Raw genomic sequence first — 20,341 nt, forward strand, 5'->3', positions numbered from 1 at the left:
CATTTTCTGTATGCAGCTATCTCCTGGCCGCCGGGCTGCGATGCAGCTATTGCTGGCGTTAACCTATAGAAGCCTATGGGCTTCTACCACATCGCGCTGCAAGGAGGGATCCGATCGGAAGAGCTGTTCTTTGCTGTACAGATCGCATATGTTAGTGCATATGCGATCTGTACAATGGCGATGTCCGGCGGTAAGTGTTACTGCATCCCGCCCCAGGTGATTTTATTAAAAAGTATAATGTGTAAATACTCCCAGCAGCACAAATGTGTTAAACACACTGTAGTGCCCCTAGTGCTCATTATGCCACACAGAATCACATGCCACAGTCAGGTGCGTATTTATAATGGGTGCGGGGCACACGGTCCATGGGGGCTTGCACCGCACACTCTGCACCCATATTATACTTACCCTCCGGAGTCCCACGTCGGCGCTTCTGTCTGCACTGTAAAAAAAACAGGTGGAAAATGTGGCCATTTTCCCACCGTTTGCACAGTACAGGGAAAATGGCCACCGTGGCCATTTTCCCAATGATTGGCGCATGTGCTATAGACTCTGGGCACACTAGTGCCCAGAGTCTATCAGTGCGCTGCCAGCCCCGGACAGAGAGGAGGGGGCCCGTGACTGCACATGGGCCCCCTCCTCTCTAGAAACTGCCCTGGCCACAGTGTCCCCACGCTGATGTGTGGGGGCCCCTGGGCGATCGCCTTGGCTGCTCTGTTGCTTATGCTGGGCATACACTATACAATTATCTGGCCTATCCGCCCGATATTGGCTGATCGGCCAGATAATTGTACAGTGTATGTGGGCGGCTGATCTGAAGATATTGACTGGTCGGGGATCCTGGATCGTCCAGCATGCCCATTTGATGCAATATTATCTAAGCAAAATTTGGCCGCATCAGGCAGTGTACGCACTGCCATGGCCAGCCGAAAGCAACAGGGAAATGTCTCCTCCCCTGGGGAGGTGTGCAGAAATCGTGGCCCATACACTGTGAATTATCTCATAGTGTACCAGTATGGTCACGATATCAGGCTGTCAGATAAAATCGGTCTGACAGGCACTTTATATGTATGTGTATGTCCAGCATAATCCAGAACTGTTCCTCACATGGATTACCGGCTGCACTGTTGCCAGGAGATGGAGCTCAAATGGAGCATTGTGGGTAACGTTTCAGATGTAATCATGTAACCGGAACATTACCACTCTCCCGGCAGCCGGACTTTGGTTTTATGGCAAATTTTTAACTACCCAATGAGTGGTAAGTGATTCATACTGCTCCTTGTTAAATACCAATCATGTATATATTTCATACCCCCCAAACGTCCCACTTTTGGTACGAGAGTCCCGTTTTTTGGCCACTGTCATGCTATCCCACCCGTGGGCCACAGCACACGGTATCTAAACAGTGCAGTGGGGTGAGCCTGGCACGCCCCCGGAGTTATGAAAGTCCCGACTCCACACTCCCATGTTGGGAGGTATGATATTTGTATGGCCATTTGCTATGCGGCGAGCGACCTGTGGTGGGAGACTATTGTAAACTATAGGTATCTTGATGGATACAGGAAAGTTGTAAAAGCGCATTCTTTCTTAATTTCTAGAGTTTATATAGCTAGGTTTAGTTGTTAAACATAGCCCACAGTGTACAATACAAGAGTACAAAAGTCACGACACACCCAGATATGGCAACAGTTTTAAATGATGCTTAGGGGCCTATGTATCTTGCTTTTGTTTCATAACATTATATAAAAACTGCAGTTTCTGCATAACTTTATGTATTGTTGCTACAGTATGTAGGAATAGCACAATGCAAGAGATTTCACAGAGATCTCCGGCAGAGTGCTAGTTATCTATGCAAGTCGCTGTCTCCATTATTACCAGTGGAGACTACAATCTGACCCATATGTACCAAACTACAAAAAGTCAAGCTTTTCAGAGCTGGGCACCGATAGTTTACACCATCTTCAAAGTCTCTCCCGCAGTTCTGGTCGGTGGCGGAAGCTGATACTGGGCCTGATTCAGAAATGGACAGAATTGAACAGCCGCACACAAGCAGCTGTGCACTCCGTACATTTAAAATGCAAATCCAGAAGGAGGTGTCAGACACCTCCTTGCTGCATCTTCGTGATCACATCTCTGCAACTTAGGTCGCAGTCTGGGGTCACCATTGGAACAATCGCGACTACCGGTCACGATTATTGTCCCTTCAGCCAGGCCGTGGTAGCTGAAGCTTACCGCAGCCTGACCGGGACCTAACAGCTTGCGAGACCTCGTTTCCGGGACACGCCCATGATTCCAGGAACGCTACCCGGGAATGCCCCCGCTCCACCTTCTAAAAGCCGCAGCCTGTCAATCTGGCTGCAGCTGTGAGACTCTGCGAGCGAACTCGCAGACAGAGGACTGCACATGCACAGTACACCTCCTGCGCATGTGCAGTCCTCCCACCATCAGAGATGTGTGCTAACCATCGGGTTAGCGTACATCTCTGATCAGGCCCACTGTGTGCATGCGCAGTGTCAGTTTCCCCCAGAGAAGTCTTTCACATACTTCTACTAAAAGCTAAGATTATAACTCACAGGGACAGCGGTTAGTGCAACTGCAGTCCCTGCGCATTCCCCTTTGTACATAGCAGGAATATTTTCATTTTAAATAGACGCTGCAATACGGATCCTTAATAATAGTTCAGCAATTATTTATACATAGGCCCCTTAGTATTGTTTAATGTTACTAGCACAAAACATAAGATTGTGGAGAGAGAATCGCACCTGGTAAATTATACTGTAGTTCAGGCCTGGGAATGACGAGTTTTGATGAACTGTGGTATAGTTGGTTAACAGGGCCAATTGATTAATGCCTGGGGCTGTCAAAGACCTTCCAACCTGACCCCTACCATCTAGTACACAATTCTTTGCTCCTAAACTCCCCATCCAGTTTACTATTGCAGTTATCTTTGCTGAATTAATTTGTGTTAAATTAAACATTCTAATCAATTCATTAAATTCACCAAAGTGCAATATTAAATTAAATGGGTTTAGAGCATGTTGTACCAGTGGAAGGGGTCACGTTAACATTGATTCTCAACTCCAGTCCTCAGGGAACCTTGAATATATATGTTTTCCATACTCCATGCTGGATCACTGGTGAATTCATTACTCACGGACACTTTTTTTTTTTTTTTTATCGTCAGCATTAGTACAGGTGGTACTGAAGAGATCTGGAAACCATGCACTATTATACTGGGTACACACTGGTAGATATATTGGCAGGGTGCCCGTCGGCCAATGTGTACCAGCGATATGTCTGTGAACGACGTTCACAGACATATCGCGTTGGCTGTGATGCACAGCAGATGGCAGATATATCTGTCCACCGTGCTGTATTAATGGGCGTTCTTGCAGCAGAGGCCGTGTGGAGGGGGGTGCGGCACGCCCCCTGGCCAGCGGGACCTGCGGCCAGATGATGATTGTTCAGTGTGTATGAACAACAATCATCTGCAGATCACTCAATCTGCAGATACTGTATATCTGTCGGGTGTGCACCCAGCATTAGGTTTCCCTGAAGACTGGAAACATGGTTAGAAGGTCTGCTTATATAGCTACCAGCTTTTTAAGTTGTGGAATCGATAGTTGCCTATGTATTAATAATAATAGAAATGCAGTGACTATTAAATATATGTTTTGTAGCAGATATATAAATTTTAATAAAATTATCCCCGCTATGTACTAAGTGAAACTCGCAGGGACAGCGGTAGCGACAACTGCTCCCCCTGCAAGCTACATCCTCTGCATTTTGGAGGAGTCTTTCTCTTGTAGGCCTCCATAGTCTTAAAGCGGTTTACACCATCTGAAGATTTTGCAAACTAACGGGCCAAAGGTACATACTACATGGTACATGTAGGTCAGATCTGAGGGCCTGATTCAGAGCCGGACGCTCTGACCAGAGCGCTCGCTCTGAATCAGTGCCCTCCTACCTAAAAATGGAGCGGCCTCCTGGCCGCTCGCATAGCTGTGGGTGACCACCCACAGCATATGCGAGCGGCCAAAAAGATGGTCGCGATGGTCAAGTGATGTCAGTGGGGCCGGACCCGGTAGGCGTTCCCATGGAAACGCCTCCGTCTGGCAGCCACGCCCCCGGCATGCCCACCAAAGGGGGCGTGCTGTCAGTCACCATCGACAGCACGCCCCCTTTGGTGCGAGACCCGGAGCGATAGCTTGCCTGTCGCTGTCCGGGTCTCGCGCATGCGCACGACGTAGCTCCCTCCGTCGTGCGCATGCGCATTGGGGTAACATCGACCCGCTTGCGAGCGGGTCTGAATGACCCCCTTAGTCTCCATTGATAATAATGAGGACTGATCTGCTATGCCAATTCTGTGAAATCTCCTGCCTTTAGTACATAGCAACAAACCAGGGTTCTTTTAAGAGAGGTGGGAGCCTGTGTGCAGCCTCCGTTTGGGCCCCCTCCTCTCTGGCAGTGCAGTAGATTCTGGCTTAACACCAGAATCTACTATGCATGCGCGGGTCTCCTGGAAAATGGCGCCTTATTCCCAGGGACATCTTTTCAACGCATACGCGAGTCATCAGGAAAATGTCCGCAGCCATTTTCCTGTGATTTTTGCTGCTCTGCAGTGCAGGCCTTGAAGCACTGCTATTTTAAGGACATACCTAGAACCTTTTCAGCTGACAGGATAGAGCAGTCATATCACTATTGACCCACATATATATATAAGGACAGTTGGGAGAACAAGTCTGCTGAAAATGAAGCAACAGTTGGCAACCATATAAACACATTTCCACACATTAATTCTTTTCAGGAGTACATATACCTAGCTGTCCTCCTGCCCTAGTCTGCAACTGAAATTAAGGCCTTAATTTTAATCCAAATCACTGTAAAGTTCTTGCTTACTCTTCCGGAATGTCCAGGATACTCCTGAATTTCGGGGAGTGTTCCAAACAGGTCCCTGTTCACTCTCTTCTGAAGTGGATGGGCCTTGATGACATGATTCAGTGCATGTTAAGACCCCCATACATCAGCAATCGATTGTGGCAATTCTGCAATTTGCAATCAATTGCAGATTTTTATACACAAAGTATGGGCTGCACAGATCGCATATTGCAACCAAAAAGTGATTGGAATTGTTAAATCAGATTGTCCAACATGTTGGATTTCACAGATGGATTTGGGCTGTAGATTGCTAGTGTATGGACATGATCAGCAGATTTGCAGACCGTTACTAGTAAAATGATGGGCCTTTCAAGATTGTCAGATCTTGACAGTTATACCCCTTTTACACGGGTCGCAGCTCAGTGTAAAAGGGTCCCTGCAAAATAACCCGGGTCTAGTGACCCAGCAATCCAACACAGGTAGCTACCAGGGTCGGACCCAGGATGAATCTGGGTAATGGTGCACTGTAAATGGCGCAAACCCAGGTTATCAGACCTGGCTCATGCTTAAAATGAGCTGATTGGTGGTTGTGGAGCAGTCACCTACCACTTTTTATGACCTCACAAGTTTAGCAGACCCAGGTTCAGTGTGAACGAGGCTGACCTCAGAATAACCCAGATCGATGTGTGTAATACCCCTTTTACACCGGAGCTAAAACCCGGGTTATTGCAGGGTTAACCCGGGCAGCTCCCTGGTGTAAAAGGGGAGAGGGTTGGATTGCCGGGTCGAGTGACCCGGCAATCCAAACCCAGGTAAATAGCAAGGTTTAACATGGGTGTAGCCCGTGAAACCCTGCTGTGAGAACAGCGCACTCCGGGTCACGATGACCTGGAGTGCGCTGCAAGCCGGCCGATTGGTCCGGCTTCAGTGGCGCTTGGGGATGACGTCATCTCCAAGCGTCCACTTTCACGCCGGGTCTATGCAGACCCGACTCTGGTGTGAGCGGCACTTTCGGGAATATCCCGAGTCGGCGCCGGCTAAATTCCGGGTCTGATCCGTATAGGAACTATGGCCCTGATTCAGACCCACTCGCGAGCGGCTGTCCGCTCGCAAGTGGGTCGATGTTCTGCACTGAGCATGCGCACGACGGAGGGAGCTCCGTTGTGCGCATGCGCCAGACGCGACGAGCGAAGGAAAGTCCTTCGCTCGTTGTGTCTGATCAAAGGGGGCGTGCTGTCGATGTTGATTGACAGCACGCCCCCTTTGGTGGGCGTGCCTCCCATCAGAAGCCGGCCCACTGATATCACTAGTGATGTCAGTGGGAGTGATTTTGGCTCTGATAGAGCCAAAATCACTCCGGAGCTTGCGGTTGAAAACCTCAACCGCAGGCTCCGGCTCGCAGTTTCGATGGTCGCGATGGTCAAGACCATCGCGGCCATCAAACTACACGCTCGTATAGTCTGTGGGTGGTGACCCACAGCTATACGAGCGTCCAGGAGGACGCTCCATTTTCATGGAGGGCGGCCCTCATTCAGAGCGTGCGCTCTGCTCAGAGCGTACGGCTCTGAATGAGGGCCCATGTTCCAACTCTGGGTCAGACCCAGAATTTTGGTGGAAAAGGGGTATAAATAGTGTCTGACCTGGGTTGGAACCATGTCTAAAAACCCAGGTCGGACACGGGTTTTTGGTGGAAAAGAGGTATTACTTGCTCTCTTTTTGTTTTACACCCAGCTCAGAATCAGGCCCTTTATCTGATCAAAAGCACATGGAAAGACATCTTAAAATTATTTTTTAATTTGTTTAACTCATTTATCCAGAGCAAGAGGGATCCAACCATGAAATAGGTCCTCAACTGCAGGGCTTGACAAATTTTTCTAAAATCTAGGAGCCAGGATGAAAGTGTAGGAGCCAGACCACTGTCCCCCCCAAAAAAATTACAGGAGTGAGTGAGGAGCACAGCTCTGTGTGTTATGCTACTGTTATACACACTAGTCCACAAAATGGTCCCAGTTGAATGGATATAGTAACGTGGAGGCTCCCTCACTGCTCTGTACAGCTCCTCTGCTCCACCCCCTACCCTCCAGTAATAATGGACCACACGTCATATAAAACAATGGTGCCAGAAAGTACAACAGAACCCCCCTCCCTTCATGGTCACAACACTATCCCTCTGAAGCTGCTCTGCAATCCCTGACCATGTACTATTACCGGGGAGCTCTGTGCAGCTGGAGATAGGGTACAGTAGACAGCCAGAATGTACAGGAGGATCAGCGTAGACTGAGACAGTCAGCATGGGTCAGAGCAGGCCAGGATGGAGAAGAGTCGTCAGTGCAGGCCGGGACGGACAGAGGCACAGCAGTCTCCGCAGGCGACACTCAGCACATGCACTCCTGTGCATGAAATGAACGCAGCACGAATCTCTGCGAGAGCTGATGAGGATCTGCTTCCTCCCTCACTGCAAAATTTGGTAGCCAAGCAGCAAAATCTGGTAGCCATGGTGACCTGGCCCCTGAGATTTGTTAAGCCCTGCTCTACTGTATAGGGCCATATTCAATTTGGGAACGAAAAGTCCGTGCTGGACTTTTCGCTCCACATCGCAGGTTTTCCGGGGATAAAGTATCGGGCTTGCCCGATTTATCCCCGTATTCAATTACAAATCAACGAAAACGGGAGCCGGTGGAAAGGTAAGTTTAGCCAAAAAAAATGGGAATTTTCAGGAAATATTCCAGGGACGCCCCTAAAGATATCTAGACATGGGGGATCACTATGGGTACCCCCATTATTACCTGCTGAAGGAAGTCGGGGTTTCTAATAGCCGTGGCAGGTGCATTTTTGCGGCTATGCAGAAGGGGTGAAGAATAGCACTTGGCAATAGTTATTTTTACCAAAAACAAAAATCTATCAAATTTGGGGTACATGAAAATGGGGATAAGCATATTTTTAAGTCCCTAAAATTATTTTTTAAAATTCTGCAAAAATGCACCTGCCGCTACTCCCGCAATGAAGAAAACACCTGCTGCATACTTGGGAACCCCTCTGCATTTAATTTGGCTATTTTAGAAGTGTGTTCCTTATTTTTTTATTAACCCCAAAATTAAAGTTAATTTTTGGGGGGTGTCCCTATTTTTTTTTTAAATGATATTCCCAGGAGTGCAGGCTATTTTTTTTAAGCTTGCACCCCTAAACATTGGATTCTACACTTTTTATCACCACCTATTTCAGTGGTGCGAAAAGTCTTTGAAATTGAATATGGGGATAATTGAAATAGGCAAAGCTGACGTCATCGGCTATAAATTATCGCCGATTCCGACATTTCGCTCCAAATTTAATATGGCCCATAGTCTGATCTATAGAAAATGTAAGCAACCTAGTGTAAACATTGACACTGATGTTGTGTTTTGGGGCTAAATCACTCATTTATAGGCTTACCATACTATCCCTTTAAACCAGGACACTCATGGATTACACAGGTTCTGTGGCTGATTAAAACCAGGTGAAATACAGGATTGAGATCAGCCAGCCTCAGAACCTGGGTAATTCATGAAAGTCCCGGTTTAAAGGGATAGTATGGTAAGCCTAAGCACTTACTAATACTTAAAAAAACAAATAAAAATTTGTCTGTTAGTAAATGTGTGATTAACCTCATTGATTAAAATTGACCCCTTAGTCTCCATAAAGGGCTTCACAGGTGTGTGAAAACATATCTGAGCATTTTCCACCATTCATCAGTTTATACCAGTGGTTCTCAAACCCGGTCCTCAGGACCCCACACAGGTAATTTTCCAGGTCACCCAGCAGGTGCACAGGTGTATTCGTTACTAACTGACACGTTTTAAAAGATCCACAGGTGGAGCTAATTATTTCACTTGTGATTGTGAGGAGACCTGGAATATATGCACTGTGTGGGGTCTTGAGGACCGAGTTTGAGAACCTGTGGTTTGTACCCTCAGGACCCCACACAGTGCATGTTTTCCACATCTCCTTACAGAATCACAGGTGCAATAATTGGCTCCATCTCTGGATCTTTTAAAATGTGTAAGTGAGTAATTATTACACCTGTGCACCTGTTGGGTGACCTGGAAAACGTGAACTGTGAGGGGGGGTCCTGAGGACCGAGTTTGAGAACCAGTGGTTTACACTAAACATCACATCCTTTTCATTAGCCTTCTGAAATTGTGTGAGCTATTGTGTTGCAATGCAATTTGGAATGGTCTGTAAAACAGAATGGAAAACTATCACATTCTGATTTAGTTATACATACCTGCTAAACTTATTTACACAGTAGAACAGGGGTTCCCAACCACGGGTCTCAAGGCACACTAACAGTCCCGTTTTTAAGGATAGCCATACTGGAGCACACATGACTTAATTAGTACCTCAGTTATTTTGATTTAACCATATGTGCACAAGCATAGATATAATTAAAACCAGGACTGCTAAGCTGGTCACAGACATAGCATTGTGCTCACGATCCGACATCATGTACGATTTAGCGTGAACTCTCCACGGAAGCTCCCCGGCAGACGTGAGCACGATTTGGTCCAAAAACCTGCACATTTGACTTCCACTCTCACGATCCATCGGATCGTACGAATCGTGAGTTTCATCTTGACTTTCCCAAAACAAGAGAAGAGGCTCTTCATGATTGGTGGGAAATTTAAATAATAATAACAAATGGAGGGGCTAGCCAGGGTGTATAAAAAGTAGCCACCATTTTAACCCTGTGCACATTCTGCTCCACTACTAGTGAGGCTAGGTGTATACCTGCTGAACCCTGTACATTGCTACTGTGCTCTGCTTTGTATTTGGCTTGTACCTATTACAAAGTGTGTTATCTACCTGCAAGTGTGTGCTACCTGCATTCTATCCTGTTTCTGAATTCTGTGCTGATGTATCCCTATCAGCATAAAGTGTTGGTCGCCGAAGCTGGGGCAGTGGCGTAACTAGGGTATTTGGAGCCCAGGGCAAATTTGAAAAGGGAGCCCCCCCCCAATAACCCGAGATGTGTGCGCACCTCCAGCGCGCGTGGAAAAATTGGGCGTGGTCACTTAAAAATGACACGACACACCCCTTTATTTTCACGCTGAACATTCCTATCCATATGCACCTTAACCCCAGTAGTACCCCTTATACAGTACCCCCAGTATGCAGTTGTGGTCCCTCTTATGCAGGCCCATAGTAGTGCCCCTTACTCAGTACCCCCAGTAGCGGCCCCCCCAAATGCAGTGCCCCACGTAGTGTTCCCCCTTATGCAGTGCCCCCAGTAGCAGTCCCCACAATGCAGTGCGCCCAGTAACGGTTTCCCCTTATGCAGTGCCCTTTATATAGTGCCCCCAGCAGTAGTCCCTCCCTTCCCCATGCAGTTTTCCCAGTAGTGGTCCCCTTATGCAGTCACCCTGTAGTGATCCCCCCTATCCAGTGCCCCCTGTAGTGGCCCTTCCTACTATTGCCCCCAGTAGTGGTCCCCCGAGTGCAGTGCCTCCAGAAGTAGGCCCCTTTTATAATGCCCCCAGTGGTAGTTCGCCCCAAGTAGTAGTCCCCAGTAGAGTAGCCCCCCCCCCAGTAGAGGTCCTCCCAATGGCGCCCCCAATAGTAGCCACCCCCCTCCCCCGTTGTGCAGATAGGTTAAAAGAAAAAAAAAATTATTTATATATATATATATATATATATATATATACACATACTTACCTGAATCTCTGCTCCTGGTCCTGCTCGCGACGCTGCTCCCGCCCGGGCTGGCGCGCTCAGCATTATGGGTCAGACGTCAGTCCCAGTCCCATTACCCACTGCAGGAGCCGGACAAAAGTCGTTCCAACAGCGCCCATGGCACGCACCCCGTGCGCCCTGCCCTAGTTACGCCACTGGGTCCAGTTCATCCAGGAGAGGGCCCAGCGAAGGAGAAGAACATGCTGGACCAAAGAGTGGCTGCAGAAAAGGGATACCCGCTCTCACATGTCCCTGCTGATGGAGATCATGGACAATAACCTGGACGACTATTGCAACTACCTGCGCATGGATGATGCCACCTTCCAGGAGTTGCTGACTCTGGTGACTCCCCACATCCGGAGGCAAGATACAAGGTGGCGGAGGGTAATCCCTGCTGAAGAGAGGCTGGTGGCTACCCTTAGGTACCTGGCTACAGGAAGGTAATTTGAAGACCTGAAGTTTGGGACACTCATCTCCCCTCAGTCGTTGGGCGTCATCATTCCGGAGACCTGCAAGGCTATCGTTAAACTGCTGCAGTACCAGTATTGCAAGGTAAGGGGAAAAAAAACACACACTACACATTTGTTTCTTGTGAATGAAAATTTTTTTTTAATTTTTTTTTGTTCAATTTAACTCTTTATATAACTGACAGCCAATAAGGCTGCATTAATAAAACTTTGCTGCATAGTAGTCAAGAACACAACACTATGTAATTGTAAATATATTACATAGACGTGTATAAACAGTACAAAACAGCATTATCACCACATTTTTTTTAATCAATTTATACAATTTTTGAGTTATTTTTTAATGTGAGGTTATTTTATAGGTGTCACGTGACATTGATGGGTAGGTTGGTGGCACACATTGGTGGGCAGTGGGAGGTTAATGCATGGCCCAGCCACCACCCGCCTCATTACGGCGGGCGGTGGCTGGGTCATGCATTTATAAATGGCTGGCATACATTGGTGGGTAGGTGGCTGGCACATTGGTGGGTAGGTGAGTGGCACACATTGGTGGGCAGTGGGAGGTTAATGCATGGCCCAGCCACCGCCCGCCTCATTACGGCGGCTGGGTCATGCATTTATAAATGTCTGGCACACATTGGTGGGAAGCACACATTGGTGGGTAGGTGGGTGGCACACATTGGTGGGCAGTGGGAGGTTAATGCATGGCCCAGCCACTGACCGCTTCACTATGGCAGGCGGTGGCTGGGTCATGCAGTTAGAAGTGGCTGGCACACATTGGTGGTCAGTGGGGTTGCATTAAATACAGTACCAATACTCACCAAACTGCGGTAATCCTGCAGGCTCTATCGTGCTTTCCTTTTCCACGGTGCTGCACAAGATGGCGATTGGGCGTGTCCAGGGTCCTGTCCGTCAAATTCCCCAACGTACGATACGTCGTGAGTAAAAAAAACCTCACTACAGCACGCCAGATCTGAAGATGCGAGGTGCGACGAGCAGGGATGTGCATCGGCATCATGATCAGGAGTAGAACTTCATAATTTGGCCATATTTTACATGATTTGTCCTCACGATTCCTCGAAATCGGGTAAAAAATCGCCGTGTGTGGCCAGCTTTAGTGTGCCTTGAGGACAGAGGTTGGAAATCACTGCAGTAGAATAATGATCTACTTCTGCTTTTCATACTTGTTTTCCAACTGCAATTATCTGAGGTTAATCAACAGGGGTTAGGTTCCCTTTTATGCCCACTGCTGGCAATCATGGTGTGGGCAGAGCCTAACCATGGCCTAGCTTTGCCGAATTATGTGCAGAGTAAAATGACTGCATTGGTCAATGCCTCACTATTGTAGGGATGGCCATCGACCATCATCTAATGGAGACATCATCTCCAAGTGCCAGGAATGCGGCTCTCCCTATGCAGTGAACGGGACCCAGGACACCTGTTCACACTGCCCTGTAACCCGGGTCCTTCTCAAACCAACCCTGGTAGCTAGCCGGGTTGGATACCCTTTTACACCAAGCCGCGACCTGTGGTGAACCAGCAATAGCACAGGTTTTTGCGGGGGTATAAAATGGGTATAAGTGGTGCTTTTGCTAGGGCTTTGAAACCCATGTAACTTAGTATTACTGAGGCTTTGAAACCCATGTACATCGTCAGCAGGGATGTAGTTAAAATACAGACGGCCTGGACGCCATCTGTTGAAATCATGGCGTCAGAATCCCGACCCGGGATTTAACATAGGCGGCTAAATCCCGACACCAGCCCACAGACCAACGCCAGAATCCTGACACACAGCATCCTGATCGAAGATAAGCCGGGGCGCCCTTAGCTGTGAAGGGTGGGGGTATGGGTAGCTTTAGGCACCCCTGGGGGGGGCTTGTTAGGTTTAGGCACCAAGGAGGGAGGGGTAATATACTTACCCGCCGGCAGACTCAAGCACGAAACCATTGAATGTATCATCCAGCGGTTTTGAAGAGGTTTATAAATCACCAATGTCCATCTGACACTATGGTTTTGTGCCCTCCCTGCCCCTTTTTGGGTTATGACCAAAACTACCATATCTATCTGGGAAATCAGATTACATTTATAATGAGGGCATTCATTATACTGTATATTGAATGTGGAGGCAAATAATTGAGAATTCTCTTATGGGGAAATATTATTTTAAATAATAGTTGCAGAATTTTATTAAGTGTGCAATATATTTATATCTATTAGGCAATATTAATTTTTATTTGGTGTTTATATGTCAGGGTCACCATTTATTTACCATAAATTAATAAATATTCCACACTCATAAAAAGTTTTAAAAACCAAAGAATAACTAATGTAGAAAAATACTGAAAATACAAAACCACCACTTAATACATATACCCCTTGAAGTAAATGGCATGTGCTAGCATGCATTAAATATGGAGGACAAGAAGCGGATGCAATCGGGAAGCCAACGGTCGAAATACCAACCGCTGGCTTTCCGACTGTATAATGCCGGCAGGGGTCTAATGATAGGTGTTGAAATCCCGACGCCTATCATCCCTACGCCGGGACCCCGACGCCCGGCATACCGAGCGAAGGTTAGCCGGCGGGCACGGACAGCCGGTGGGGGAGGGTTAGGTTCGTGGCTCCCGGGGGGAACTTCAGGTTAGGCCCCCCCAGTGAGGGTTAGGCTAGAGGAAGGGCGGGATTAGAGTCAGGCACCCTCCTGGGAGACTTCAATTTAGGCTGCAGCGATGGGGGGTTTAGGTTTAGGCACTTGGGGGGGGGGACTAGGGGGTGACGTTAGGGTTAAGCACCCCTAATGGAGGGTTAGGGGGGGGGGGGGAAAGGGTTAGTTTTACTTACTTACCTAAATCCCCTGCCGGGATCCTCACTGCTGCCGGTCTTCCGGCGTTGGGATTTGAACCACCGGCCATGCAAACGGATTCCAACAGGAAGAACCTTTAGAAGCAACAAGCACCTATGCATTGCTAGTAGAGCTACAGGACAGCAGGAGGGCCGCATGCTGATTACCCTTGTGCCTCAGGAATCGGCATGATTTAGAATCCCGATAGCTGCTGCCCGCCATGGGTGAAAATCCCGATCGTCCCAAAGGTAAGTATAGACTAATCTAATTGCCTCCCCTAGCCCTCCTTAGGGGTACCTAAGCCTAACCTTCCCCCCAGTGCCTAACCCGCCGCCTAAACCTAAGTCCCCCGGGGGGGTGCCTAGCCCAAGTCGTGTCCCCCCCCCCGCGCGGCTGTCCGCGTTCGGCATCCCTTCGATCGGGATGCCGGGCGACGGTCTCCCGGCGACAGTAAAATGACAGGCGTCTATCATTTAACCCTCGCCGGGGTAAAGCAGTCGGGAAGCCGGCTGTCGGGATTAGGTCCGCCGGCTTCCCGACTGCATACCGTGCTTCAAGTTGCCTCTATAACATTTGAAATTTGTACTTAATTATCAATTTTCACCAGGACTCTGTAGATTGAGGTTATCATGCAGCACTGGATATAGTGAAGGTGAATCATTAATGCAATTTAAGAACATAAAGCAGCCTTTAGGGTCAAATTTGAAAGCTTATAGCAGGGGTTTTCAACATGTGGCCCTCCAGCTGCTGTGTAACTACACATCCCAGCATGCAATGCCAGATGTCACATATTGAATACCCCTGGCTTATAGAAAAAATTGAGGGGTAAATTAAAAAAAGAAAATTTTGTTAAATTGACACTTTTTGGCAGATTACAATTTGTTAGATTAAAGCAGAAAAGTCACAATTTTCAAATCAAAAATGCTGCAAACTGCCATCCCGATTTCTCACAGGTAAATTACAGGATATTAACCGGTGGTGTCACAAAGCAGAAGATAAACTTTTAGGAAAACACACCAAACCCCCCCCAAAAAAATAAAAAAAAATAAATAATGACGGCTATGATATAAGAGAGGACCTAAAATGCTGGCAGTCTGAGGGCTACCCTTACGTTTATTAGAAATGGAAATCCCTTTGCCAAAAAAAACCAAACTTTACAAAACCCACCCTGTGTACAACTTCACCAATGACAATTTCTTGCAGTCCTATCAAATGTGCTCCCTTTCTTATTGTAGTCTACAACTAAAGGCATTTTAAAGTCATTATTTTTGCACCTTATATTTTAGATGAAATTAGATTGTGTTTATAAGGGAATTCTAAAGTACATTCCTAGAAGAGCTTGCTTGGAAGTAACATCTCTATACATGAGAGCAAGTCCTTACAGCTAATAAAACCAGACCATTACAATTTACAAAACAAATAAACCTTCACGGGATGAACTCTGGGGATTATTACTACATTAATTTGGTCAGGTGTTGTATATGGTAAGTAGTATGGACTGTGAAGGCGGGGCTGTAAAGTGGTGGAGTGCACTTACTATGATACACCAATGGGGGGGTAGATGGAGAAAAAGAAATACAGATTTCAGTTGATTCACTGATCTGAACGATCACACAGTACTGTACACTGTGCAGTTATTGGAATGATCAGTCGAATATCGGTTAGACGTGTCTGTGCAGCAATTATTGCTCTGTCATGCATGAGAAATCTTTCAGCTTGCCCGACAACTGTGATAATTGGTATTTGGATCAGACAATGGACCTTTGGATAGAACAATTATTTGACTGTGTATGGCAAGGTCAGATAATGGTCTGTCCGATGGTGAGTTTTATCTCACAGTGTATGGCCAGAATTAGCAACAAAGCCTTAGACCAATCTTTAAAACTTCCTTGGATGGATAATTCATGTCTTCTAGAAGGTGAAGGTCTGTTCCCTTGCAGTTGACTGGAGATTAAAGCAAATTTTTAGACTTCCATTGAAAAGTCTGACTCTACGGACTAACATCCTCTTCAATTGCCTGTTGAAGAACAAGGTTGTGGACCTGGCATGATAGCAATGCGTGTTCTTGCTGCAGACCCTTTGTAGATCATCTTTAATACAAATAGGTCATGTTCGCAAATGGCATTCCTTCCATTCATGTGGGTGTAGTGTAAGCATGGCATTACCACAACGGGAAGCCGGCGGACGCAATGCAGACTGCCCGCTTCCCGACTGCTTAATCCCGGCAAGGGTTAAATGACAGGCGTCGAAATCCCAATGCCTTTTATTTTACCTACGCCAGCGCCCGGCATCCCAAACGAAGGGACGCCGGGCCCCGAAGCGGACAGCCGTGGGGGGGGCGGGGTCGGTTAGGTTTAGGGCTCCCGGGGGGGACTTAGGGTTAGGCACCCCCACGGGAGGTTAGGTTTAGGTGGCAGGGAAGGGGGGGGTTAGGATTAGACACAGGGGGGGGGGAGGTTAGGGTTAGGCACCCTAGGGGAGGGTTGGGGGAGAGGAAATTAGATTAGTTCTACTTACCTCTCTAGGCAATCGGGATTTTCTCCTGTGTTGGCTGTCAGGATTTGAACTGCCAGCCACAACAGCTCCCCAATATCATCCATTCTGATTTACTTTTTCTAGTGTGTGTGAAGAGATAGATAGATAGATATCACTGGGGCTCTGCACTCGCAGCCCCCGTCATGGTACCCCACATTCCTGCAAGTCCCTACTCTATTGCTCAGCATTAGTAGGGACTTGCAGTAAAGTGGGGTCCCATGACAGGGGCTGCAAGCTTAAATGCAATGATCAATTCTAGAACCAAAACCCCACTGTTTATTATGTGTATTATTATTGTTAGTTATTATGGTGAGTGCAGAGCCCCTGTGATTTCTATTTAAACAATGTGGTCACATACCATTTTGCACCCCACATCTAAGAATGGTGAGTGTCGTGGATTAGTGCTATATATATATATATATATATATATATATATATATATATATATATATATATATACATACATATACACACACACACACACACACACATACACATATATATGTCCAAATTCAGCCTGGCACTCCCCTCCAATATCCGCAAGCTTGCTCCTGGTGCCCTCCACTGGGGTACGAATCCCCCACAATATACAAATAAAGAACTTCCTTGACGTAAATTCTGGAAATAGAATTGAAACGTTGACGAGCTGAGGCTCTGTGTCTACTTTTTTGATGTTATGTCTGAGTGCCACCTCATACTTCTGTACATATATATATATCTATATATATCTATATAAAATAGTCCAAAGTTACCGGCACTCCTTTCATCCACCAACTGCCCTGGTGCCAGTCCTCTATAAGAACATACATACATACAACAGAATGGACGGCACTCATGAGACTGATGAAAATATAAATAAGACCATGACACCGGTCGGCGTGCAGTCCTGCACGCCGACCGGTGTCATGGTCTTATTTATATTTTCATCAGTCTCATGAGTGCCGTCCATTCTGTTGTATGTATGTATGTATGTATATATATACATACATACAAACAGGAACATGTAGAAAACATTCACAGGTATCAAAAGAGAGTGTGTTAGTATATATTTTTTTATGCAGCACTTTATAATCTGTGCACTTCTGGTGAATGGTTTTGGACCTGAAGCATTTTAATAACATCTATTCTATTTGAGGGATATATAAATAGGCTTATTTATTATCCATGTCCAAATGTACAGTGATCTATAGCTGTTATACAGCAGTGGCTGAAATTTTGGAATGATACAAGTATTGGTTTTCACAAAGTTTGCTGCTTCAGTGTTTTCAGACCTTTGTCAGATGTTACTATGGTATACTTAAGTAAAATTAGAAGCATTTCATAAGTGACAGTTACATTAAGTTTATGCAAAGAGTCAATATTTGCAGTGTTGACCCTTCTTTTTCAAGACCTCTGCAATTCGCCCCTGGCAAGCTGTCAATCAAATTCTGCGCCACATACTGACTGATGGCCGCCCATTCTTGTCTAATCAATGCTTGGAGTTTGTCAGAATTTGTGGGTTTTGATTTGTCCACCCACCTCTTGAGGACTGACCACAAGTTCTCAATGGGATTAAGTTCTGGGGAGTTTCCTGGCCATGGACCAAAATTTCGATGTTTTGTTCCCCGAGCCACTTAGAGCACCTTGCCATAAGGCAAAAGTGATAACTATCATGCTGGAAAAGACATTGGGCTTGATTCAGATCCGCTTGCGAGCGCACAGCGCTTGCAAGCAGATCGGTGTTCCACTGCGCTTGCGCCACCTCCGGCGTGTGTATGCACGAGCCCCAGCGAGCAACGGCAGCTCAGTCGCTCCTGGGCTTACTACAAGACGGGGTGGCTGTCTATGTTGATTGACAACTCGCCCGGGTTTTGTAGGCGGGGAGGGGGGTGCCTGCACAAACACAGGCGTTCCCTTAGGAACGCCTGCCGTTTGTGGGCGGCCCTACTGACATCACTCATGATATCAGTAGTGGACTTCATGTTCTATTAAAGCAAGAAGTCCACTTGGGCTTGCGGGAGCCGAGACCCTCCCGCAGGGTCTCGATGCAAGACAGATGGTCGCGATAGTCGGGATCATCTCCAGGCCACTCGCACTACCTGTGGGTGGTCACCCACAGCTTTGCGAGCGGCCTGGAGGCTAAAACAAAAAAAAACGCCCTGATTCAGAGCGAGTGCACGCCAACAGCGTGCGCCTCTGAATCAGGCCCATTGTTCGTTACCAAACTGTTCTTGGATGGTTGGGAGAAGTTGATCTTGGAGGATGTTTTGGTACCATTCTTTATTCATGGCTGTGTCCTTAGTCAAAGGAGTGGGCTCACTCACAGTTTTGCCCGAGAAGCAACCCCACACATTAATGGTCTCAGGATGCTTTACTGTTGGCATGGCACAGGACTGATGGAAGCACTCACCTTTCCTCCTCCAGACAAGCGTTTTTCCAGATGCCCCAAACAATATGAAAGGGGATTCATCAGAGAAAATCACTTTACCCCAGTCCTCAGCAGTCCTTCAAGGTCCATAGGGTCCACAGGATCTACCTTGGGGTATGTAGTTGGAGTGATCAATTGCACCAAACAGCTTACAGCTTTGAAGCTCACAGCATGCATAGGTCCTCCTCCCTATATACAGTACCTCACTCCCAGCCATTCAGTTTGTAAACAAGCCTAACGGCAAGAGACGGAATGTGGAGAAGAAAGTACAATGTACCCAAGAAACACTTTCAAAACACGAAGAGGGAATCAGTGATACGAAAAGAACAGATCTAAACTGAAGTCAGGTCTGTCAGGGTGGGTGCCCTGTGGACCCCGAAGAAAAAAAGTTAACCAAAAAGGTATGTTATACCATAATTCTTATTTTCTTCTTCAGGGTCCATAGGATCTACCTTGGGGACATCCTAAAGCAGTTCCCTTAAGGGTGGGGACGCTCCTGAGCAGAGAGGAGAATCCACCACCCAAAGGAAGCATCCTAGGGAGGCAAAAGTATCAAATGCATAGAATTTGATAAAAGGTATGGACGGAAGACCAAGTGGCCACCTTGCACAGCTGTTCAGCCGAGGCACCATGTCTAACCGCCCACGATGGTCCCACAGACTGAGTAGAATGTGCTGTCACCTTTTTCGGGACAGGGAGATCAGCCTGTGTATAGACCTGAGAAATAGTCATACGTAGCCAGCGAGCCAAAGTCTGTTTGTTAGCTGGCAGCCTCGTTTGTGAAAACCATATAAACACGAAGAACGCATCTGATTTACTGATGGAGTTGGTACGATCCACGTGGATACGCACAGCTCGGACCACATCCAGTGAAGCTTCACCCCTAGAAAGGTCTGAAGCCTGAAAGGCAGGTACTACAATCTCCTCGTTCATATGAAAAAGACACCACTTTTGGAAGGTAACCCGCTCCAGTACGGAGGACAGCTCTATTTTGATGAAAAATCAAATTTGGCAGCACTGTCATGTCGCTTTCCATATCAGAAACTCTGCAAGCTAAGGAATAGCGAGAAAAACAAAAAAAAGTCTTCGCTGTCAACCATCTAAGGTCTACCTTATCCAAGGGTTCAAAGGGAGCAACTTGCAGTGCCCTGCGAACCAAAGATAAATCCCACGGTGCCAAAAGGGACAAACAGAGGTTGCAGACGGAGAACCCCCTGCAAAAATGTTCTAACATCTGGCAGGGGAACAATTCTGCACTGGAACCAAACTGATAATGCAGAAACCTGAACTCTCAAGGTAGCCAGACAAAGACCCAAGTCTAACCCAGCCTGAAGAAAAGCAAGCACTCGCAAGACCTTGAAGACCATAGGGTCATAATTTTCTGTGGGAACAACCAATGACAAAATAAATGCCAAATCCTGTGATCGATGCGGGCAGAAGCAGGCTTCCTTGCCCTTAGTATTGTCTGGATTACAGAAGTAGAGAAACCCTTTGCCTTTAAGACTG

Source organism: Taudactylus pleione, unplaced genomic scaffold (genome assembly GCF_031769625.1).
Source record: "Taudactylus pleione unplaced genomic scaffold, aTauple2 ptg000089l, whole genome shotgun sequence".
Lineage (NCBI taxonomy): Eukaryota > Metazoa > Chordata > Amphibia > Anura > Myobatrachidae > Taudactylus > Taudactylus pleione.